This window comes from Canis aureus, chromosome 38, assembly GCF_053574225.1.
Source record: "Canis aureus isolate CA01 chromosome 38, VMU_Caureus_v.1.0, whole genome shotgun sequence".
NCBI lineage: Eukaryota > Metazoa > Chordata > Mammalia > Carnivora > Canidae > Canis > Canis aureus.
The window spans coordinates 18,543,701-18,569,225 of record NC_135648.1 but is presented as its reverse complement, the minus strand read 5'-3'; the positions used below and the strand labels follow the sequence as shown (position 1 = coordinate 18,569,225).

The following is a 25,525-nucleotide window of genomic DNA, read 5'->3' as shown; positions in this document are numbered from 1 at the left end:
ACTACTCCAAATAATGGGATTTTTGGTTTCTCAAAGTTTATCACAATTGCTATCAAAAACAGAAACATCAAAAAGAAAAAAACAGACACATCATCGAACTAACTCTATAATATCACTTCAGGAAATACTGATTTACTGATTTATTTACTTATCCAATCAGTATTGTCAGTCAATATATCTGAAAGAAAGATACAAAGATAAAAAATAAAGATACCAAATTCTGATCTCACTAACAGTGTACAAAATAAACATAATTGATGCAGTGAGGCAAAACTTAAAGTTAAAACTCAAACTGGACTTGTTTTTCTAGTACAAAAACAAGATTTTAGACACCCTTCTCCACAAAAGCATCACTCATGCTCATCATAAGCATCTCTTCTCCACTAAAAACAGGGAAGTTCTCATTCATGTTGGCCAAGTAAGACAAGGCTCCCTTTCACGAAGCCAGAAAAATGCCCTTCATCTTAGGGCAAGATGCAGTGGGGATTTTAGGGATAGAGAGATTCAACAATAAGGTCTCTGTTTCTTCATCCTTCCCTCTTCTCATTTAGAAAAAATGAAAACATGTCACCAAGGAAACTGACAGCACATATCACAGAGGAAATGCAGCTGAAGGAACAAGGCACGGTCCTCGCTTGATTCTTGGGTCATCACAACCATTGTCAGGGCTTCATCAACTTCTCTTCTTTTTGGTGATTAGAAATAGGCCAACAGTGGTGAGCATGCCCCAATCTGCACAGGATTAGGTCTGAGTCTCATCTCCCTGGATTGAACAAATCCTTCACTCAGCTCTTTCACAAAGAGCCACAAGCAAACAGGGCCCTGGTGTTTTCTGGTGCCCATTCAATTAAGATATACATGCACTATCATTTTCTAACCCCTAGTGAACACAGATAGAACAGTGTACACACTGTTGTCCCTTTTTTCTTCTCTCCTTCCCTTTCCCTATCCCCTTTTTCCCCTGACCCAATAACAAACCAAATATGAAGACTTTAAAATGTTTGTCTACGTAGTTTATGTCAGATCACTGCCTATATACAGTGATAGTCACTGACTTCTTAAGCCTTGTCGAAATGCAAAACATTCTGTTAGGAAGTCAAGAGACGTTACATCATCTTCCACAAAGCTGGTTTTCTTCTTCTATTTTAAGAAATGTTTCTTTACAATGTCATGCCTTGTGGGTGGAGATAGACAGATACAAGTGGGTGCCTTAGTGAAAGCAGTGTGTGACAAACTCACATTTCAAGAGAGATGTTAAAATGCAGACATCACAGACTTGGATTTACAGGTGCATCAATAGTTGAATCTTCTAGAGACTGCTCATCTGCAATTTTTAAAGCATTATTTTCTTTCCTCTGGGTGCACTGAAGGCTCCTAGATTTATGGATATTTTAGTCTTAATCCTATACTCCAATACAGTTTGAAAATTTTGATAGTTTCCTTAAACCTTTCACTTGCCAGGGTAACAATTTCTATCTATTATATAGAAGAGAAATACAAAGGAATAAGCATATTGTGCCTGTTTATTTTGAGTTTAAATATTTTGGATGCATGCCACTGACCTAAATACCTAAATCTCTTCGGATCAACTTTCTTTAACCCTCAGACTCCATCAATTTTCCCGTTTTTTTTTTTTTGTTTTTTTTTTTTTTTTTTAATTCTATGCCTTGTATCCATCCCCATCAGTACCTCTTGTCTGGGCTCCTGATTATTTAACACCTTGCTGCTTCATTAGTAATGCACACTTAATACTTTCTAAGCAGAACCATTCACTGATATGAGGAGCTGGACTCAGAAAAATGAAATGGGGTCCCTTTTGAGCACAGAGCCAGATATGGTTCACTAAATCTATCATCACAGAACCTTCGAAATACACAGTTTGTTCCTCTTTACTGGGGTGCTCACATATAAGGATAGGGCCACGTGGCTGGCTCAGTCAATAGAGTATCCAGCTCTATCTCAGGGGTGTGAGTTTAAGCCCTCACATTCGGTGTAGAGCTTACTTAAAAATATTTGAAAAATTAAAAAAAAAAAAAACATAGAATATCCTTTAAAAAAAAAAAAGAATATCAGAGGGAGAGCCTATTATACAATAGGTGACTGGGCCATAATTCTGGGATGGGGTCTGAGAATTTGCATTTCTTTCAAGTTCCCAGGTGAGGGTTAGGCTGCTTGGCAGAGCCACACTTTGAGAATTGCTCTAGATGAATTGTGTATTGTGTTTCTCTCTGTTGTTTCCATCTATCCTCATACTTATTTCTATTTTTTCCTATATCTGGAATAGTCCAACAAATTCCAGTCTAAAAATGGTCCCATCCCACCAAAAATAGTGAATGATAATAATAATGCTCTATGAGATTTGATTTAATTTCAATGGCTTTTTTATGTATTGTTACTAACATGGTCCATAGTGGTAACACAAGAAGAAAAGAAGAAAGGAAGGAAGGAAGGAAGGAAGGAAGGAAGGAAGGAAGGAAGGAAGGAAGGAACGAAGGAAGGCAGGCAAGCAGGCTAGCTGGCTGGCTTTATTTACATTATTTGTTATATATTTACAATTTTCCTATGGGTTCAATTTTAGAACTAAGAATTTTGGAGTTCACAGATGTTGAGCTGCCCAAGGCAAATCATCCAGAATGTGGAACTAGGATTTAACTTTAGGAGTCATGTCGGTGATGTCCCCTGCCATCCTTTCCTATTCCAAGTAGAATCTTCAGACCAACAGCACGGTTCTCCCCTGGGAGCTTGTTAGGACTAGAAATTCATGTCCTCCCTCAGACCTACTAAATCAGAATCTGCATTTTAACAAAATCCCCAGACAAATTATAAATTTCCCAGGTGAGAATTACAGTTTGAGAAACACCACCCCACACTACTATGCCTCCCTATAAACAAATAACTTCAGTGAACTTCTTCCTTCAACCACTTTTGAGTACTAGTACTCAAATATCTGTATAATTCACTTTCCCATTCAGGCTGGAGTGTGAATTTGTAATTTAATTTTTTCCCAAGCCTGCAAAACAATTGTAGGTCATGTTAGAATTTCATGTACATCTAGCTATTTGGAGATTAGAGATGGATGAATACTAATGTCTTCAAATAATTTTAATAATAAAACAAATTAGAGACAAATGATATAGTATTTACAAAAGGTAAAATGATTGTTTTTTGCTTTTTTTATTGGAGGTACTTAATTCTTCCAAAGCCCCTCCTGAGGGATCCCGTACAAAGTTGCAACCTAATAACATCTATTTACCTGCATTAAATTGAACAATAGATGCAGTATATAACTTTATTTTTGAGCACTTGACAAATTAAGTAAAATTGGATTAATCCTTATTTTCAAATAAAATCCTTCACAAAGATCAGCTCAGGCACCTTGTTATTTTAACAAATGTTATTTTTCAAGCTAAAATAAAGACTCAGGCCAAGCAAAACTATATCAATACTATGCCAGAAGCCTACAAACAGGCATGGAGATCTAAAAAGTAAATTAAATTTTCTGTTACTATCTCAGACTCATGACCCTCTCCCTCAACCCTTCATCTAAAATTGCCACAAATGTTCTGTAACTGGGTCAGGGCATACTTGCTTGGGGGAAGAAAGACATATTAAAGAACATTCAATTATGTCTCAGACATAAGGAGCAAGTGAAGCAAATGTAATATCCTGTCATAAGATTCGAGCATAATTTTCCTCTGTGTCCCAGCTTTCATCCTCAATTGTCAACATGTGACTATCTTCCCTGACACTCACCATGAATGCTTTGACTAAATTGCTAGAACTTATTTTTATTCAGTATTTGTTTTGTTCCATACATACATCATTTGTCTTGTCTATAAAATTGGCCTTCCCATGAGATCCGATCAGCATTTTTTCTATGTATTAAAGTCTGAAAATCTGTTCCACAGTTCTAATATCTTTTCTATTCCTCAAGATTATAGTTTGATTTTCCTTAAATGCCAAACTAGTGCAGACAAACTGCCAAATTTACCGTATCGCATGAGGTCATAACAAGGTGGGCACTTGGAACTCAGCAGGTAAGCGCTAAATTGCCTATTCAGGACTTTGAACTTACTCAAGGTCAACAGGAAAAGTAAAGCACAGAAACTGGCAAGCTTAGCTTCATCATTCATGACTCTTCTGCTGAATCATTAGCTCCTTGCTGGCACATTCAGCAGCTTCTTATATCAAATGTCCCCAAACCACAGTCTCTTAATGCACACATACACCCTAGGCATTCAGTGAGCCAGTCAGTAGAAGAAAGCAAAAAAAAAAATTTTTTTTAATCAGATCAGAACATAATGCCTTAGTATAAAATAGCAAGACTGATTTCATAAGCCTAAGAAATAGGTCTCATAACAATATAGTTAAAAGATTACAGGTACAGATAAAGAAATGGATTTAAGTACAGATATATGTACATAGATTAAATACACTACACTGAATTATTTTGGCAAAAGAGCTTGCCTCTAATCATTTCCATGACATTTTTCTTAATAATTTTGGTCTTTGAGTCAATAACAAAATGTCATGGGTTTCTTTATTGGAACTACTAAAAGCTAATAGCAAGTAAGGCTACAGATAATCTATAAATATTTCCACATTGAGAAGAATAAAGGATAAGACAAGGCAGGTGAGTAGAGAAGCAATGTCTCACTGGAACAACATGGCCAGATTTCCAACTGGCAGTGCCACCCAGAGATAATTCATGATGCCATATAATGGTTATCCACCATGCTGTCAACCTTTCAAAGTTAGAAATAGGCCCAAAATGTAACTGACTTAAGTTCTTACAAATATTTTTAATTTTACTTTAAAATTTTTTTAACTTTTTATATTTTTGGACTATATCTGAGTTTACCTGATGAAGAAACCTCAAATTGCGACCTTTTTTTTTTAAAACACTTGTAAAGTTACCTCCTTCTAACGGACCATCCTTTTCTATGGATTTGACTTACCTGTTCCCTGATTTACACTGCAACAAATTTACCCCTGTTCATTATATCTTTTAACATGTTTACTTCCAAATTTAGTTGTGATTCTCTTGGTATGTCCTTATTTGGAGAATCTTCCCTTTCCTTTTCTGGTCGTTTACCTTGAACTTCAGCGCTATTACAGCTTCACTGGGATGTGGTAGCAAATTAAAGGCAGTGTTCCAGAAGCACCACAGGTGGTATCTTGAGTTAAAAGCTCAGAATTGTAAAAACCAGAATATCACTTTTAAGTGATGACACGCCTGTTTGTTCATAGTCAAAACGATCAGAAAATAATTTCCAACATCAACAAAATCATTGATGGTCCAAGTAAAAGACTTCCATGGTTAAAACCACTGGAAACAGATTTTAGAATTAAGAGTACACATGGGAGAAGAAAGAGGTTCTTGTCAATTAAAGTGAATGTGGGGGTAGTTTCCCACTACACTATTAGAGAAAAAGAAGATTTACCTCATTTTTAACATTTCAGGAGGAATATTTTACAGGCCACTGAACACTTACAAAATGGGATCCATTTTTATTCTCAGAAATTTTAAATTAAAGAAGAAATGGCTTTCGGTTCATTCCTATGTTAATACTCATGGTTTACCAAAAGTTGCAATAACAGGTAGGAAGTTAACTGTCAGATTAACCTAGAATACAGTATAAACTATATGTATTTAATCTTCCAACAGCACAATTTTTAAGTCTAAAAAGCATCATTAAGGAAACAATTACTCCCATCATTCCTTACACCTAATTTTCACCACTAATTCTTAAGTGTGTGTGAGAGAACATGTGTGTGTGTGCATGCACACACACACACACACACACACACATACTGTAAGAAGGGGCAAAAAGAAATGAAATACTTATAGGTATGCTTCCCTATAGTGAAATGAAAGTGACAAACTGTGTTCTGTATTAGCTCTGTAGCCATTCCTCATCTATGAAATGTAGATAATGATAATTCACAGATTTTTATGAGTAACAAGAGAAATTGTATACGCCCAGCACTTCCTAAATTAGATTGACTTCCTAGATATGCTCATGAGCATTAGGTTATTACCAGTGTTATGCACCCTTGGTCCTCAAGGCAGGCCAAGCAGAGGTGGATCACATCAAAATGCCATCTTAGGAATATTTCTATTTAGAGAGCCAAAAGGTGAATAAGACTATTTCATAATTCAGACATTATAGAAGCAGGATAAAATACTTTAAGTATGCTTCTCTGCCCAGCTATGTGATCTTGGATACATTATCAAAACATTTCTAAGCTTCTCCATCTGTCCAAAAAAAAAAAAAAAACTGGGGCAGCCCAGGTGGCTCAGCAGTTTAGCGCTGCCTTCAGCCCAGGGCCTGATCCTGGAGTCCCGGGATCGAGTCCCACATCGGGCTCCCTGCATGGGGCCTGCTTCTCCCTCTGCCTGTGCCTCTGCCTCTCTCTCTCTCTGTCTCTCATGAATAAATACATAAAATCTTTAAAAAAATGATTGTATCTTTCCTTACTGATGGATCCAAAATGATCAACTATTAATGAAACATGGCACATAATAAGCACTCAATAAACGGTAGTTATTATTAATAATACATATACATGTATCCACAGATATCTACTAATAGGCCTCTCCACAAAACATAATATTTGATCCTGATGGATAAATAACTTAATGGAAACACAGCAAAGCTGTCAAACTCTAAAACTAGTCAGACTTGCCTCATGTTTCAAGCACTAAATTATATTTGACATTTTGTTTAAAAATATCAGTAACTTAATGGAAGTCAAACCCCCACATTCACTTTAGAAAGATGTGATTTTGAAAGGAAATAAACCCTTCCCCATTATTATTTGGACAGTGGTAAATTTAAAACCATTTTTTGACAATTTTTTCATATAATCCAACATTTCTGCAAATGCATATAATTATAGATTATTTACTGATATCTAAAATGTAAAGAACACAATTCTACACCATGACAGAATTTCTATTAACACTGGAGAATGGATTTTAGAATAGGGATTTAAAAAGCTGGAAATTCAAGTTAGAATATACATGATCCTTAGCAGCTGGGAAGATGGTGGAATAGGAAGACCCTAAGCTCACCTCACCCACTGTTACAACTAGATAACACTCACATCAGCACAAATAACCCAGTAAATGACCCAAACCAGCAGAATAAAGTCTTTAGTCTACGACTAAAGGCAGGGAAGAAGCCACATCAAGCAAAGTAGGAAGAGCAAAGAATCAATCTGGGAGCAAAACATCCGTTGGCCCTCCCTGGCCTGGAAGAAGCCAAGGACAAAGAGAAGGGTGAAAAACAGATTTTCACACTGGGGATCCAGAGAGAGGGCAAATCTCTAATACTTTTTTTAGAAACTGAGAGGGGCCAAATTTCAGGAGTTCTTAATAGGAGCAGGATTTAAAGCAGGGAATTTTAAAAATTAGAGGGCTTAGCATAAGGAGAGCCCAGAAGGCATTAGGAAGCAGAGTCTCTGCTCTTAAAGAGACAGCACGATAAGTAACCACTGCAGACACTGCACAGAACTGATATTTTGAAAAATGCCAAAGCAGACAAGAGGGAGAATGATTTGCTCAACTCAGAGCTGGCTCAGAGAGACAAGGATCATGGGAAGACCACTCCAGGAACAAAGGAGCTATCAGTGACATTTCCCTCCCCAGCACTGTCCCCCTCCCCAGGATAAACAAATGCTACCTGGAGGAAGCAACACAACAGACCCTCCTTACCTAACTTGCTTGCACCCCTCCTAGTCACCTTCCTCCTCCCCCCAAAAGTCAGCACAAACCCTGTTACACCACACCACCTGACAGGCATTTTGCAGGACCTCAGTTCCATAACAGAGGGGGACAGGTCTCATTTCACAAGCAGACCATCGCACACCTGGCTGCCCACAAAAGGCAAATATAGTCTCTGCAGACAATTGGACTGAAGCGAAAAGAGGCCAAAACTCAGCAGAGCACACACAACACATAGGACATGCTCCCTGAAGTGCCAAGCCCTAGGGAACAGGGGACAATACACTATAAGACCTCTCCTTCATAAAGCTTTGTCTTGTTAAGACGAAGAGAAGTAGCTGACTTTTCTAACACAGAGAAATACACACAAAGTTAGAATGAGAAAAAAGAGAAACATCTCCCAAATGAGATAACAGGACCAAACCACAAGATACCAAACTGAATGGATGTGAGTAATATGCCTAATAGAGAACTTAAAGTAATAATCATAAAGATACTCACTAGAGTTGAAAAAAACAGTGGAGGACATCAGTGAAATTCATAATACCAAGCTAAAATAACTAATCATATCAAGAATACAATAAATGAAATTAAAAATACACTTGATGGAATAAGTAGCTGACTAGATGAAACAGAGCAGTGAATTAATGAGCTGGAAGACAGAGTAATAAAAAGTAACCAAGCTGAATGAAAGAGGAAAGAAAATTATGCATATGGAGAACAGTCTTAGGGAACTCAGTGACTCCATCAAGTATAATAATATCTACAGTATAGGGATTTCAGAAAAAGAGAAATACTTAAAGAAGTAACAGTTGAAAACTTCCCTAATCTGGGGAAAGAAACAGATATCCAGATCCAAGAGGCACAGAGAGCCTGCCAAAAATTCAACCCAATCAAAGACACAGTTATTAAAATGGCAACAAGTAGTGATAAAGGAAAAAAAATTTAAAACAGCAAGAGAAAACAAGACTGTTACATATAAGGAACATCACATAAGGAAAGTTTGTGGGCCAGATGGGAGTGGCATGATATATTCAAAGTGATGAAAGGGAAAAACCTACAGCCAAGAATACTCTATCCAACAAGGGTATTGTTCAGGATAGGAGAGATGGAGTTCTCAAACAACTAAAGGAGTTCATGAACACTATACCAGCCCTTAAACAAATATTAAACAGGATTCTCTGAGTGGAAAAAAAAAAAAGACTGTAAGTGACAGAATAAAAGCAGAAAACAAAAAAGCAGGAAAAATAAACTTTTCTGTAATAAACAGTCAAGGGATTCATAAAATAAAAGGATGCAGGGACACCTGGGTGGCTCAGTGGTTGAGCATCTGCCTTTGGCTCAGGGAGTGATCCCAGTCCTGGGATCAAGTCCCACATTAGGCTCCCTGTGAGGAACCTGCTTCTCCCTCTGTCTGTGTCTCTGCCTCTCTCTGTGTGTCTCTCATGAATAAATAAATAAAATCTTTTTAAAAAATAAAATAAAATAGAGGATCCCTGGGTGGCTCAGCAGTTTAGCACCTGCCTTCAGCCCAGGGCATGATCCTGGAGTCCCAGGATCGAGTCCCACGTCAGACTCCCTGCATGGAGCCTGCTTCTCCCTCTGCCTGTGTCTCTGCCTCTCCCTCTGCCTGTGTCTCTGATTCTTTCTCACTCTGTGTCTCATGAATAAATAAATAAAATCTTTTAAAAAAAAAGTATTTAAGAATAAAGTAAAATAAAAATAAAGGGATGCAAGATATAATACCATATATCTAAAATGTGGGGGGAATCCCTGGGTGGCTCAGCAGTTTGGAGCCTGCCTTTGGCCCAGGGTGAGATCCTGGAGTCCCAGGATCGAGTCCCGCCTCGGGCTCCCGGCATGGAGCCTGCTTCTCCCTCTGCCTGTGTCTCTGCCTCTCTCTCTCTCTTTCTCTATGTCTATCATGAATAAATTAAAAAAAATTTAAAATCCTTTAAAAAAATAAAAATAAATAAATAAAATGTGGGAGAGAGAGGAGTAAAGAATGGATTTAAATTTAAGCAACCATAAACTTAATATATGCAGAAGATGTTATATACAAACCTAATAGTAACCATAGATCAAAAGTCACTGAGATATACGGAGAATAAAGAGAAAAGAAACAAGTAGATCACTAAAGAAAGCCAACAAACCATGAAAAACAGCAATAGAAGACATGGTCAGAGAATATCTATGGAAACAATGCCAAAACAAATAACAAAACAGCAATAAATATACACCTATCAGTAACTACTTTGAATATAAATGAACTAAAACTCCAAATGAAATAGAGTGGCAGAATGGATTAAAAAAAAAGAAGCAAAATCCACCTGTATACTCATTTCAGACCTAAAGGCACATGAAGATTGAAAGTGAGGGGGATGTCCAAAGAGAGCTGGTGTAGCAAAATAAAAGACAAAGTAGACTTTAAAACAGAACCTGTAACAGAAGACAATAAAGGATACGATATAATAATAAATGGGACATCCAACAAGAAGATGTAACAATTATAAATATTTTGTACCCAACACAGAGCACCCAAATATATAAAATAGTTAATAACAAACATAAGGAAAATAATTCATAGTAATACAATAACAGTAGGGGACTTTAATACAACAGTTATATCAAAGGACAGGTCATCCAGACAGAAAATCAACAAGGAAATAGTGCCTTTGAATGACACACTGGACCAGATGGCTCTAACAGACATGCTCAGAACATTCCACCCTAAAACAGACTACACATTCTTTTCAAATGCACATGAAACATTCTCCAGAATAGATCACATATTAGTCCACAAAACGTCTCAAGATATTAAAAAAGATGAAGTCATCCCAATGCATCTTTTTTTATCATAATGCTATGAACATAGAAATCAACCATAAGAAAAATCTAGAAAGAGCACAAATACATGGAGGTTAAATAACATGCTACTAAACTATTAGTGGGACAACCAAAAAATCCAAGAAGAAATCAAGAATTAGACAAAAACAAATAAAAATGAGAATGCAATGGCTCAAAATCTTTGGGATGCAGCAAAATCTGTTCAAAGAAGGGAGTTTATAGCAATACAGACTTACCTCAAGAAGAAAAATCTCAAATACCTAACCTAAAGGAGCCAAAAAACAAGGAAAACCTAAACCCAGCAAAGGGAAGGAAACAATAAAGATTCAAGCAAAAAAAAATGATGTTATAGAAACAAACAGATCATTGGAACTAGAAGCTCGTTCTTTGAAAACATCAACAAAACTTATAAACTTCTAGAAAGACGCATTTTTTAAAAGTCCCAAATAAGCAAAATTATCAAAAAAACAGTAGAAACCCACACCACAGAAATACAATTTTAACAGAATGTTATGAAAACTTATATGCTGACAAATTGGACAACTTGGAAGAAATGGTTCAATCTTCAGAAACATAACACCTACCAAAACTGAACCAGGAAGAAACAGAAAATTGAAACAGACCAATCATCAGCAATGAAAATGATCAGTAATCAAAAAACTCCCAGAAAACAAAAGTCCAGGACCAGACAGCTTCCCAGGGGAATTCTACCAATTATCCAATGAAGTTAATACCTATTCTTCTTAAAATATTCCCCAAAAAAATACAAAAAGGAAAGACAACTTCCAACTGTGTTCTATGAAGCCAGTATCACCCTGCCATCAAAATCAGATAAAGAAAAAAAAAAAAAAACAGATAAAGACACCACCAAAAAAGGTAACTACAGGCCAATATCTGTAATGAATATAGATGCAAAAATCCTCAAGAAAATATTGGCAAACTGAATGCAAGAATATATTTAAAAAATCATACACCAAGACCAAGTGGGATTTATTTATTTCCGGGGTACAAGGGTAGTTCAAGATTCTCAAAACACATCAATAAGAGAAAGGATAAAAACTGTATGATCATTTTAACAATGGTAGAAAAAGCATTTGACAAAGTACAACATCTATTCATAATAAAACCCTCTGCAAAGTAGGCCTAGAGGAAATATATCTCCGCCTTATATGAAAAACCCACAGCCAACATCATAGTCAGTAGTGAAAAACTGAGAGCTTCTACCCTAAGCCCTAGAACAAGACAAGGATATTCATTCTTATCACTTTTATTCAACACAATCCTAGAAGTCCTAGTCATAGCAAGTAGACAACAAAGAAATAAAAGGCATACAAATTGATAAGGAAGAAGTAAAACTCCATTTGTAGATGACAGATTCTATATAGAGAAAACCCTAAAGACTCTGCCAAAAAACTACTAGGACTGATCATTGAATTCAATAAAGTCACAGGATACAAAATCAATGTGCAGAAATCTGTTGTATTCTCATACACTACAATGAAGTAGCAGAAAGTGAAATTTAAAAAAATAATCTCATTTACAATTGTACCACAAACAATAAAATACCTAGAAATAAACTTAACCAAAGAGGTGAAAGACCTGTACTCTGAAACTATAGAACAATGATGAAAGAAATTTAAGACAATGTAAAGAAATAGAAAGACATTCCATGTACATGGCTTGGAAGAACTAATATGTATACATTACACAAAGCAATCTACAGCTTTAACCCAAACCCTATTAAAATATCAACAGCATTTTTCGCAGAGTTATAACAACTGAAAATTTGTATGGAAACACAAAAGACCTTGAGATAGTAAAAGCAAAGTTGAAAAAAAATCTGGAGGTATCACAATTTCAGACTTCAAATTATATTACAAAGCATTAGTAATCGAAACGGTATGATATTGGCTCAAAAAGAGACACATAGATCAATAGAACAGAAAACCCAGAAATAAATACATAATTATATGGCCAATTAATCTTTGACAAAGGAGGAATGAATATCCAATGGAAAACTGATAGATAGAAATGGTGTTGGGAAAACTGGATCATTCTCTTACAGCATACACAAAAATAAGACTTAAAATGGATTAAAGCCCTAAATGTAAAACCTGAAACATAAAAATCCTAGAACAGAGCAGAGGCAGTAATCTCTCTGACATTAACTGTAGCAACAGTTTTCTAGATATGTCTCCTGAGGGGAGAGAAAAAAAAGCAAAAATAAACTACTGGGACTACCTCAAAATAAAAAGCATCTGCACAGTAAAGGAAACAATCAACAAAACTAAAAGATTCCCCAATCTACTGAATGAGAGAAGACATCTGCAAATGGCATAGCTGATGGGTTAGTACCCCCAATATATAATTAACAGCTCAATACTCAAAAAAAATAATCCAACAAAAAAAATGGGAAGACATAAATAGACATTTTTCCAAAGAAGATATCCAGATAACTAAGACACCTGAAAAAAAATGCTCAACATCACCCATCATGAGGGAAATGACAATCCCTGAGATACCACCTCACACTTCAAGAAACAACAAGTGTTGACAAGGATGTGGAGAAAAAGGAACCCTCCTGCACTCTTGGTGGGAATGTAAACTGGTGCAGCCACTCTGAAAAACAGTATGGAGGTTCCACAAAAAATTAAAAACAGAACCACCCAATGACCCAAGAATTGCACTACTGGGTATCTACTCAAAGAAATAAACACACTAATTCAGAAGGAGTATATGCACCCCTATGTTTATAGTAGCGTTATTTACAGTAGCCTAATTATGGAAAACCCAACTGTCCACTAATAGATGAATGGATAAGGACATGGTATTTATATTTAGTGTAATATTACTCAACCATAAAAAGAATGAGATCTTTTCATTTGCAATGATAGCATTATACTGTCTAGCTCTAAGTGAAATAAGTCAGAGAAAGACAAATACCACATAATCCTGGGATGCCTGGGTGGCTCAGCAGTTGAGCATCTGCCTTTGGCTCAGGTCATGATCCCAAGGTCCTAGGATCGAGTCCTGCATCGGGCTCTCCACAGGGAGCCTGCTTCTCCCTCTGCCTATGTCTCTGCCTTTCTCTGTGTCTCTCATGAATACATAAATAAAGCCTTTAAAAAAATACCACATAATCTCACTATATAAAGAAATTAAGAAACAAATAAGCAAAAGAAGAAAAAAAAAAAAAAAAAGACAGACAAACCAAGAAACAGACACTCTCAACTAGACAGCACAAACTGATGGCTACCAAAGAGGAGGAGGTGGATTGCAGGCTGGAGGAAACAGGAAATGGAGATTAAAGAGTTTACTTATCATGATAAAAGTAAAATGATATTTTAAAACCTGCTGTGAGCATTAACGTACAAACAAGCAACTGAAGTTTGCACTAAAAGGAAAAAAAGGAAAAACTTGGTTCAAATCCCTACTCTGATATTCAGATACGCAGAGACATTACCTGTGTGATTCCCAAGTGTCTATCTTCCAAACAAGCTGCAACAGTATCTCCCAACCTCCATGCTCTTCACATAATGCACCTTGACATTTATCCATTACGTGGTAAGGTAGGTATCTTTTCCCTTGAATCTGGGCAGGCCTTTGTGAGCATCTCAACCAACAGAGTATCACAAAGCGACAGCTGAAATTTCTGTGGTTTGATCATAAAATAGCCCACACCTCTATTTTGCTTTTTTCAACTCCTTCTTGGATCTCACCCTTCATGCCTTAAAGACACTGCAACTGGTGCACGTAGGTAGCACAAACCATGCACAGGAGTTCCAGCCAACACAGGAGCTTAGAGCCCAAAACAGCGACATCGACGACCACACACATGAATGAAAACATCTCCAAAAGATTACAGACCAGATATCTGAGTGTTCCCACTCTGGCCCCAGACATCACGTTCTCATACTGCCCTGACCAAATTCCTGACCCATTTAATCTGTGAGACTAATAAAATGGTGGTTGTAAATTGCTAAACTCTGGGGTGATTTGTTATGAGCAATATTAACTGGTATATTACCTGTGGACCAGTTATATATTCTCCCCAACCTTCACTTTCCTGAGTCTCTAAAGACAGGAAAACAGTACCTCCAATTCAAGGCTAAGGTACAATATGTGACATAGGTAAAAATATTCACAGCTTTCTCCCTCCCCAGGCTGTTCAGGACTCTGTGGTGCTCTGAACCAGGGTATTTGTGGTAATGATTAAGATAGGGCACAAAAAATCGAATATGGAAAAAGACGAGAGAGAATAAAAATACCAAAAGATTCCTCAAAGAAGAAAAATATCCAGATATCTAAAGACAAATTTTAGGAAGTTTTGCTAAGAAACATATTTTAAGATACAATTTAAAGCAGCTTTGCTATGTAGCTTATTGCCATGTATCTTGAAGATATACTTCTCAGTATCTTTAAGGCAGCTTTGCGATATATACACATTATAGTCTTTTGGGGTTTTGGCTTTTTTAAAAAAAGATTTTATTTATTTATTCATGAGAGACACAGAAAGAGAGGCAGAGACACAGGCAGAGGGAGGAGAAGGAGGCTCCACGCAGGGAGCCCCATGTGGGACTCAATCCAGGGAATCCGGGATCACATCCTGAGCCGAAGGCTCAACCACTGAGCCACTCAGGTGTCCCTATAGTCTTTTGCATAAATATCTGTGTTTATACTGAATGACATTGTGCTGAATGGCCTGAAAGCAAGATCTAGAGGACTCAGCTTTACTTGGATTTCACTGAATTAAACACAGTGCTTGTTACATAGAAAATTAAGAATTTCATGGACAGCATCTCAAATAATAACTCAATACAGAATAACATTTAATTATTACTCTTAGGGTCTGATATACAAACCCTTATTATCATTTTCTTAGCCACATAATTTTACTTCATAGTATCCTGCTAGAAAAGAACAGTCTTATTTGAATTTCATTCAACTCTACTTTTTACATCAGAAAAATACATTGTTTAATCTTATGGAAACAAGATTTCTAAATATAGATTGTTTTGACAAATATTTACTAAATGCCTTTTTTTTTTTCTACTATGAACTTACATGGAACAAGAGTAATACAAAGAAGTATATGAATTTTTCCTCAAAAAGCCAATACTCTAGGTTGGAAATAAAAGGAATAAGCATATAAACTAGTAAATATGTAAATGTCAGATTACAATTTAAGTCTAGAAAAGTCTTCATAGATGTGAGGAAAATACAGATGAAATATATAATGCACTCAAAGAAATAATATCTAAATTCCTTTAGGAATATTTTTTCCTTAAGGTCAAAGTATTAAATGAGGCCTCAAAGGAGAAATAAGATTGAATATGCAGAAAGAAAGAAAAAAGGCATTCTGATCCAGGGCACAAAGCCAAAAAGCCATCTTCTGTGTTGGTTGGTTGTTGGCTGAAGCAGAAAAGTTATTTATGAAAGAACTCAGTAATAACAAATGTTTTAAAAAAAATAAATCTATAGTGAGTTTCTCCTATAGTTGACCCTGGAACAACACAGGTCTGAACTGCATAGTCCACTGATACACAAATGTTTTTCAGTAAATACAGTACAATACTGTAAATTTTTTCCTCTTATGATTTTCTTAACATTTTCTCTAGTTTCTTTTAAGACAGATTACATATAACATACAAAATATATGTTAATTGACAGGTTATATTATCAGTAGGGCCTAGTCAGCAGTAGACTATTAGTAATTAACTTCCTGGGGAGTCAAAAATTTTATGTGAATTTACAACTGCACAAGGGGAAGTAGAGTGGCACCCCAGCCCCTGCGGTGTTCAAGGGTCAACTGTAGTCATCAAGGAATCACCAACAACTTCAGAAGGAAACAGCAAGATGAAATCTTTTGTGATGCCTATTCTAAAAGCAGTGTGCAGGATGAATTGAAGGAAAACTCGAAGCAGGGCTATTCATTACCATCAAGTGTGTAATAATACAGACCAGAACAATCTAAAAATTGCATTTTGATATCACTAAGTATAATGCCTTGATTTGGAAATGATGAAACGTCAGACAAATCCCATAATTGCATGAGCTAAAATGGAGCAGTGAGACTAGAAACAAAATTTTTAGATTTTTATTCCACTCCTTCTTTGACACCATGTAATACTTCTTAATTTTACACTGTTAGTTCAATATCCCAGCAATTGATTATATCGCCTCAATTTTTATCTGAATGACCAATCTCACTGGAAGACAGAAGCCAGGGCTCATGACACTTCAAGAACAGATTTTACTATCTCTGAACTCCCATGTTCCACAGTTTCTCCATATAATAACATCACATCACTGCCATGAGATAATATTAAAAAAAAGTAATATGTTTACATGAACCTCATCACAGTGAAGGTTATACAAATCACAACTGGAAGTTTTGGTTATAATAAATTCAGTATTAGGCTAGCGGGTCTATTTACTTACCACCCTTGACAGTTAAGGACAGATGTCAGGCAGATATCAAAGAGCATCTACAGGGGCACCTGGGTGGCTCAGTGATTGAGCATCTGCCTTTGGCTCAGGTCATGATCCCAGACTCTTGGGATCTAGTCCCACATCAGGCTGCTTCTCCCTCTACCTATGTCTCTGCCTCTCTCTATGTGTCTCATGATTAAATAAAGTCTTAAAAAAAAAAAAAAAAGGAGCATCTACACAAGGCCACGTAATAACATTTTGTACATGTCTTACTCTCAGATATTCATTTCTGATTTGTTTCTGCAGCGGTCTTAAGAGACTAGAATAAGTGAAAAAGAACAGAAATGGACACTCGACTTACACTCTGATTGGAACTGTGGAAACTTACCCCCAGTTAACACTGCAGAGTCTTGAAGTTGCTCCCAATTCCATGATAAGCGCTGGGAGTGCGTTATAGAAAAAGCTTTACTGGAGGCGCCTGGGTGGCTTAGTCAGTTAAGTATTCAACTCTTGACTTTGGCTCAGATCATGATCTCAGGGGCATGAGACAAAGCCCCTCATGGGGCCCCACTCCACAGAGAGTCTGCTTGGGATTCTCTCTCTCCCTCTGTCCCTCTCCTCATGTGCATGCACCCTCTCTTCTCTCTCTAAAATAAAAAAGAAAATCTTTTTTTAAAAAAGAAAAAGAAAAAGCTTTCTGATAAAGTCTGGAGAAATTAATGGTTTTAGCATAAGAATGATTTCATATTATTAGGGTTAATTGTAGCTAAATGTTGTTGCTTTAAATCTTTCTCTATACATCTCATCTGTTAACTTCTTTGCTGCTAATGTTTAAACAATTTATAAAGACTTGAGTTTTTGTTATGCTGATAATATGATTATCTCCTTATGGAAAACATGAGGTTGTTCAATGATCATGACCAAAGCCAAAGTATCACTATCAATTGGCTATAGTATATCAAATGCATATCAATTATTTTGAATATTAACAATTTCTTGAAAATAAGTCTCGTAAGCTAAATTCAGCAAACTCCTAAGTTAACACTGTCTGTGTCACAACTGCTTGCTTTAAAAAATTGTTTAATCAAACTTTTCTCATAGTGGAATAATCAACACCATCTCCTTCAAAAACCATTTCACATTCTTCCTGGCCTATCCCCCAAATAAAGCTATTTTGAAATGCAAACAATTTGTAACCACTGCATTTATTTACACACACTCATTATTACATGCTATATATTATCTAATAATACTTTCCATACATGTAGCAGTTTATAAACTTAAAGGCAAATTACATTGTGTGATCTTGCATGCAAATACTATTTTAAAATATTATGGAATTACTTTTTTCTTCTAAGTATACCAGGTGCTGAATGTATCTTTGACTATATTCTCTTATGCTATTTTCTACTAAGTTATTTTACATTTTTACCATTTTGCCAAAGAGCAGCAATCCTCAAATCAGTCCATTGTAATAGATACCCAGATAGTAACATGTAAATATACATGACAAGTCAGAGGAAAGGTCTTTGTGAAGCTTTTTTAAACAACTAGAATAAAGGGGAAATGATTTCAGCAGTGAAAGAATCAGCAGGGACAGGAAAGTGCCAACTCTGATTAGAAGCCTTGAAAGCACTAACTGCAGCATCTCAAGGTAAAATAGGATTTTCAATAACTCACCTTGCATCACAGCACTTGTAAGTGGTGAGAGGTGATTGGAGGGGGAAATAGAATTTGACCTTTTCTTAGTGAAGTAAAAGAAGAAGTTCATCCATTGAACTGGAAGCTTTTAGTGGAGTTACTGGAAGACAAAGCTACATGCTTGAAAGGAACAGAAAGTGCAGAGCTTCGCAGTTTTATCAGAGAAGGTGCTTCAATCAGTTTACATTTGATTGAAACTCAAAGAATTCCTACAGAACCACTGAACAGTCACCTTTAAGATTTAAAATTCCTCATAAGTTTCTCTATTAAATTCAACATACATAGAACATTGCAAAATGCATTAAGACCTTCAGAAACATTACTGCATTCTATAGCATATCAAAGCATATTAAAAAGTATCTGTAAGAGGAAATAGAAAAATAGAGTTTGTAAGATGTTAAAATAACTGTCTTGTAGAGAGCTGTACACAAAATATAGACCCTTCTTCTTTCTTTTTTTTTTTTTTTTTTTTTTTTTTTTTTACCCTTCTTCTTTCCATGTAGCATTGCAACTTATTTTCATTTCATTGAATATGTTTGGTGTTAGAAAGTCTCAGGTCTACCCTCCTACTGGATGAAAATGCAGTTTTTTTAAAAAAGGAATTTTAAGGAGTACCTGGTTGGCTCAGTGGTTGAGCATCTGCCTTCAGCTCCGGGAGTGATCCTGGAGTCCTGGGATCGGGTCCCACATGGGACTCCCTGCATGGAGCCTGCTTCTCCCTCTGCCTGTGTCTCTGCCTCTCTCTTTGTGTCTCTGTGAAGCTCTGCACTTTCTGTTGCTTTCAAGCATGTATCTTTGTCTTCCAGTACTCCACTAAATGCTTCCAGTTCAATGGATGAACTTCTTTTTTTACTTCACTAAGAAAAGTCAAATTCTATTTCCCCCTCCAATCACCTCTCACCACTTAAATTAAGGGCTGTAAATAAATAAATAAAATCCTTTAAAAAATCAATTTTAAATTAATGATGGTGTTGAAAAAGGAACATACTGCAGAAGTTAAATGAGGTTTTACTTCACATTTGTAACAAACTGTTTCATTCTTTAAAAATAAGTTTTACTTAAGGTTTTCTCTCCTTTATCATTTTAACCAGGGTAACTTCACAAAATCAAAGGAGAGAGTTGTAATGGTTAGTCAACCTACATTCTGTCTCTTGGAAATAATTTTCAATAATTTAAAAGGAAAAAAAAAAACAGGACCAGTCTGCATCTAAAGAATCTTATTGAGTCATTATTGATTCCTTTTTACCCAGCATCTTGTGCCAAAACGCAGCAAATGTTAGTTTCATGAATGAATAATAAAAATGAAGAGGAGGATAACTGACTGAATCATAATAGTACTTACCACCAAAACCAGATATGTTCACCAGAAACCCATTAAGAATCTAAGAAAAATGTCACATTCCAATGAAAGCACTAAGAAATAGAAAGAAAAATTGTGTAAGTGAATAAAAAGGAGCGATTAGGAACTAAGTTAAAGCAACGACAGAGCATAGTAGTCAAATAATAGCTATCCAAAAATGTCCATATCCTAGTCCCAAAAACCTATGAATAGGTTACCTTAAAGGCAAAAACAAATGATTAGAGATCTTGAGATGGGAAGAGTAGCCTGAATTATCCAGGTGTATCCAACGTAATCACCCTACTGGGATTCCTCTAAGAGCTAGGCGGGAGTTTCAGAATCAGAGGCAGAAATCTGAGCGATGTAATTGTTGGTACTGAAGCTAAAGGAAGGGGCCATGAGTTAAGTAATGTGGGCAGCCTCAAGAAACTAAAAAGGGCAAGGAAACAAATTCTCCCCTTCAGCCTCCAAAAGGAATGCAACCCTGCCAACACCTTGATTTTAGCCCAGTGAATTTCATTTCAGACCTCTAACTTCCAGAATTGTAAGGTTTCTGCATTCTTTCAAGCCACTAAATTTGTGGTAGTTTGTTACAGCAGCAACAGAAAACTAATGTACTGGGCTAAACATTATTCCTTAATCTCTAAATCTGCTTTCAATTAAAAGGAGACATTTTCATTTAAAGGTAAGAAGAGTATGAGCCAAAGAACACACACACACAAAATATATGTGAAATTTTCTATTCTGTCCATAAAAAAAAATACTATTCAATGCAATCGGGTATATAATGCAGATTAACTGCATGTGGGAGGTGTGGCTCAGTTAAGGGAGAATCTATTCATCTGTGACTTTTAAGTCAAAGTTAATTAGGCTGAAAATGCCATCTTACCACCTGAAAGTTTCTTATCTCACTGTTCATACTATGGTTAACAAAGAATACTTCAGATTTTTTTTTTTAATTTAGAAATGACTACTTTCTTCCTTGTTAGATCCTAATCAGCAAGGGAATTCATAATTAAAAATAACTCTAAACCTTGCAAGATAAAAAGCCAACAGTCCTACGATTCATATAAATATGCAAATTTTCTTTATGATCCTTTTAAACGAACCTGCTTTCTCCATTGTGCAAGGATGATAAGTTTCCTATTGCACTAATAACCTTTCAATATTATTAACTATGTTTTCTTTTTAGGTCTAAAATAAGTACCTGGTTGCTGGTTAAGAAAAATCTCTTGAGAGGAGTGGCTGCTAAATTGTGTTTGTTTCTATAAACACAAAACACGTCATTAATCCAGTTTTATCCCAGAGAGGATAGTTGTTTTCTATGCATTATGGTGATTTTATTGTCTCTTATTAAGGAATAATGGCAAACTAAAGCAACTGCATTAACACAGTCTTGTAATAAAAAGTAACGTTTTTGCTTTTCTAATTAGTTACACTCATTTTATGAGAGAATGAAGCCGGATATGTTTGGTTATGTTTGAGCTACAAAGTCTGTTTAAAAAAAAGGGGGGGATGCCTTCCACTGGTTTTTAGGACAGGTGTGCTAAGCTGCTGTGCACAACTGTTCCCAAAGCAAGGCCAAATGTTAGCTGAAAAGAGCTTGTCTTACCTCAAGAGGTTTCCCAACAACTACATGCCAAAAAAAAGAAAAAAAAAAAGCCTCCCAACAAAAACTGTATATTGAAATAATTGCTCCCTTGTGTAATTAATTAGGTATGTAGCTGGCCACTTGCCTTGCTGTAGGACCAAATAGAGGCACAATTAGCTGCACTTGAGCAGTTACATACCTGTGGATTTGGAGTCACACGGGTAAAAACGGTGGGTGCTTTGAAAAATTAGCTCTCAGCACTTTGTATCTCACTTCAAACACAGCTACACGTATTTTAATAACTTACCTTTCCTTAATAAATGCAGCAGGTATGTCAATGAGATGCTTTCTCCTCCCCAACACCTGCTACTTTTCATAATTTTCACCATTCTGCATAAGTGACGAGATTTACTCTGCTTGCTGAGGATCTTTTTGCAAACAAAATGCGGGATAGATATTTGCATGGAAAAAGCTACTCTGCTCATTATAAATGTCAGCTTTCTTTTCTATAAGTTATATAACTTATGAAATTGGATTCTTATTTTTAATACAGTGAAGGATTTAATATAAATACTTATATTTAATACAGTGAATGATTGATTCATTTTTTGCTTTACTCTAAAAGCAGAAAAAAAAAGCCATGCATTGATTTAATGGGAGATTTTTATTATCTTGATTACATTCACAGATATTAAATGCCAATGAACTGTTACACTGGAGCCAAAGTGAGGTTCATTTCAGAATCTGGCAAAAATCTAAGGGTTGCAGTTTTTATCTGACTGCAGCCCACATAAAAGCCAGTAGGTCTCTTCGGAATCACAAATCAATAAGTCTGGGTGTATGTGTGAAGCAAATCCTGGTTGCCTTTTCATAAGTGTATCATAAAGGTGGAGGGACAGAAAGCTCAACAATGGATTAGGAAAAATAGCCTTACAGGACTGACCTCAGAACTGGTTTTAGTCCTTCTTGACATATCACAAGCAGGTCCTATTATGTGTGAGCACAGCCCTATTTACTTACAAGTTCCTACAGAAAACATTCAAAAGACACTCTCAACTACCAGTGGAAAGAACGAACTAGATGAGAAATAAATTTGGGTTTATGTGGCTAGAATACAGCTGAGAGAGTATCCCAGGTTCTAGGTTCTGTTAGGACACAGACACAAGGCCTGCGATTCTCTTGTTGGCCAGGACACTTCCAGACACCAAGAACCAGGCCTGGTCCATGGTAAATACTTGTTAAATAATGAATGTGTACCTAATTCAATGTCCTGGAAATTCCGACTGTCAACTCTTTAAGACCATCAGAAAAACAGCTTTGCACAAAGCTATGATTATTATTAGACCTATTACATTAAGGGAGAGTATCTCTTTGATCAATTTGTGGTAACACCCAAAAGGGAAAGTCAGTTAACCATATTTATAGAATGTCATGGTCCAGCCTGAGTGATTTTAGGGTAAGTCTTGCAAAGCAAGGAATTGGCTAGAATTGGACTGAGTTTATGACAGAAACTCAGTTTGGATTGGTGGAAGCAGTGTAGCAATCATCTTGAAAAAAATCTTGATAAGCAAACTGTTATCTTAACATGTCAATCAAGGTTCTCCAGAGAAACAGAACCAGTATATAAAAAAGAGATTATAAGGAATTACTCAAGTATAGAAGCTGGCAAGTTCCAAGATCTGTAGGGTGAGTCCTAGCAAGTTAGAGATGCAGGGAAACTGATGGTTGAGTTCCAGTCTGAGGCAAAAAGGCTTGAGAATAAGGAAACGCAATGGTGTAGCTCCAGTCCAAAGACCAGCAGGCTCAAGACCCAGAGTGGGGGAGATTTCATTTAATTCAAAAGGCAGGAAAAAAGCCACGTCCTGGTTCAAAGGCCATCAGGCAGGAACAAATCTTACTCAGGGACAGGTCAGCTTTTTTGTTCTATTCAGGCCATCAACTGGGTAGATGAGGCCCACCCTCATTATAGGAGACAATCTGTTTTATGGAGTTTGCCAAATAAAGTGTTAATTTTATCCAAAACACCATTATAGAAACACCCAGAATAATGTTTTACCAAATGTCAGGATACCCCTTGACCCAATCAGGTTGACACGTAAAATTAATAATCACCCTCAATAGAGCATCCTGGGTGGCTCAGCGGTTTAGCACAGACTTCAGTCCAAGGCATGATCCTGGAGACCCAGGATGGGGTCCTACGTCAGGCTCTCTCCATGGAGCCTGCTTCTCCCTCTTCCTGTGTCTCTGCCTCTCTCTCTCTGTGTCTCTCATGAATAAATAAATAAAATCTTTAAAAAAAATAAATAAGAGGAAAGATCCTAAACCAAAGCAGTCTCATTTTCTATCTATAAAATTTCATGGTGATCTTATGGCTAGGAAATCTGACATGTGCCTATAAATGTGAAAATTATATTAAAAGGTTGGGATTAAAAATAAAAGGTTGGGATATTAAGATATCCTACAACAGTCTCATATATTGCATGCAGATATTGAGGAAGTACTTTGGAGTGTAAAATATCTGGATAACTATCTCAGTCCATCCCCAACTGTGAGAGAGTACAGGCTTACTTCCTTGCCGCATCAATCTTTGTAACAAAAATGCAGTGAAATTTTGTAATTCCCCATGTATATGATACAAATAGAACTCCTACTGAAGAAGTTCAGGTCCTGAAAGAGAACTTGTGTTTTGAGAAAATCAGCTGGGGTGATTACCAAATCTCTATTATTATAGATCAAGGCCTGGCAAACCACAGCCCCATGAGCCAAATCTTGACCCATTAACAGTTGATGGGAAAACAGCTACTATGATTCATTCACACACTCTCTCTGGTTACACACCATCTCTGGCATCACAACAGCCGCAAAACTGAATTACTGTAACAGAGACTTTATAGGCTGCAAAGCCTGCACCATTTACTATCTGGCCCTTTAGAGAAAACTTTGTTAATCTCTGATCTACATAGACAAACACATGTTTTATTTAATATTTTTAACACATAAGTTTTATAAATGGACTTTCTCTGCAGAACAAAACTAAATATTAATTCTATTAAAAACCTGTCTTGGCTAATTATATCACAAAACTGCTTTTTTTATTTCTCATTTAATTCCCTTTTCAAATTTTATATGTGATTTGTTGTCAAAATTTAAAGCTCACTTGGCCTTCTCAATTTACTCAATAAGAAAACCACCACAACCCTATGTGTGAGGTAATGATTACAAAGAATTTAGTAGATGTAAAATAAATGATACTTGGCTCTAGTTTGTTTAAAAACGTGTGTGTGAAAAAAAAAAAAAAAAAAAAAAAAACGTGTGTGTGGCCCAGGCTGGGGGTGGGGGGTGGGGGGTGGGGGGGGTGCAAAAATAAAATAATAAAATAAAATAAAATAAAATAAAATAAAATAAAATAAAATAAAATAAAATAAAATAGTGTGTGTGTGTGTGTGTGTGTGTGTGTGTATCTCCCAGTTTTCCTTCATATGCTGTACTTTGGACTCATTATGCTGTATATTCATTGAATTGTTAGAGGTATATATTTGCCCTCCAAACACTCAGTTATTGATGAAGTACTCCTAAATTTTTCTTATAATGGCAAAGCACCCGGGACAATCACTGAATATTTATCTGTGATAAATATTCATTTAATCCATTTCTTCACAAGGAGCTATACAACTGACAGGACAATAAATAAGTTTATTCGTGCCCATTTTAATTCTGGGTTTATTTGCTTTCTCCACTGCCATGACTTTAGACAAGGTAAATTCTGTTTGTAGCTTGACTTGGGAAGCATTAGTTTCATCTGTGTCCTACATTAGCTCCTTTAAATACAAAATACAACTCTGAGAACAGTGATTAATTAGTTCAAAGATTTGCCATCTGCTTCATT

The 25,525-nt window shown here is 36.2% G+C and overlaps 1 long non-coding RNA gene across 1 annotated transcript in view; it reads right to left on the bottom strand.

Moving 5' to 3' along the window:
- Window positions 1–22,069, bottom strand: part of LOC144307007 (uncharacterized) — a 56,735-nt gene extending 34,666 nt beyond the window's left edge. The window contains exons 1-2 of the long non-coding RNA XR_013373966.1: window positions 21,947–22,069; window positions 20,052–20,122 (exon numbers count right to left, since the gene is read on the bottom strand). This is a non-coding gene — a long non-coding RNA (uncharacterized LOC144307007). The remainder of the gene's footprint in view (window positions 1–20,051; window positions 20,123–21,946) is intronic.
- Window positions 22,070–25,525: the final 3,456 nt, after the last annotated feature.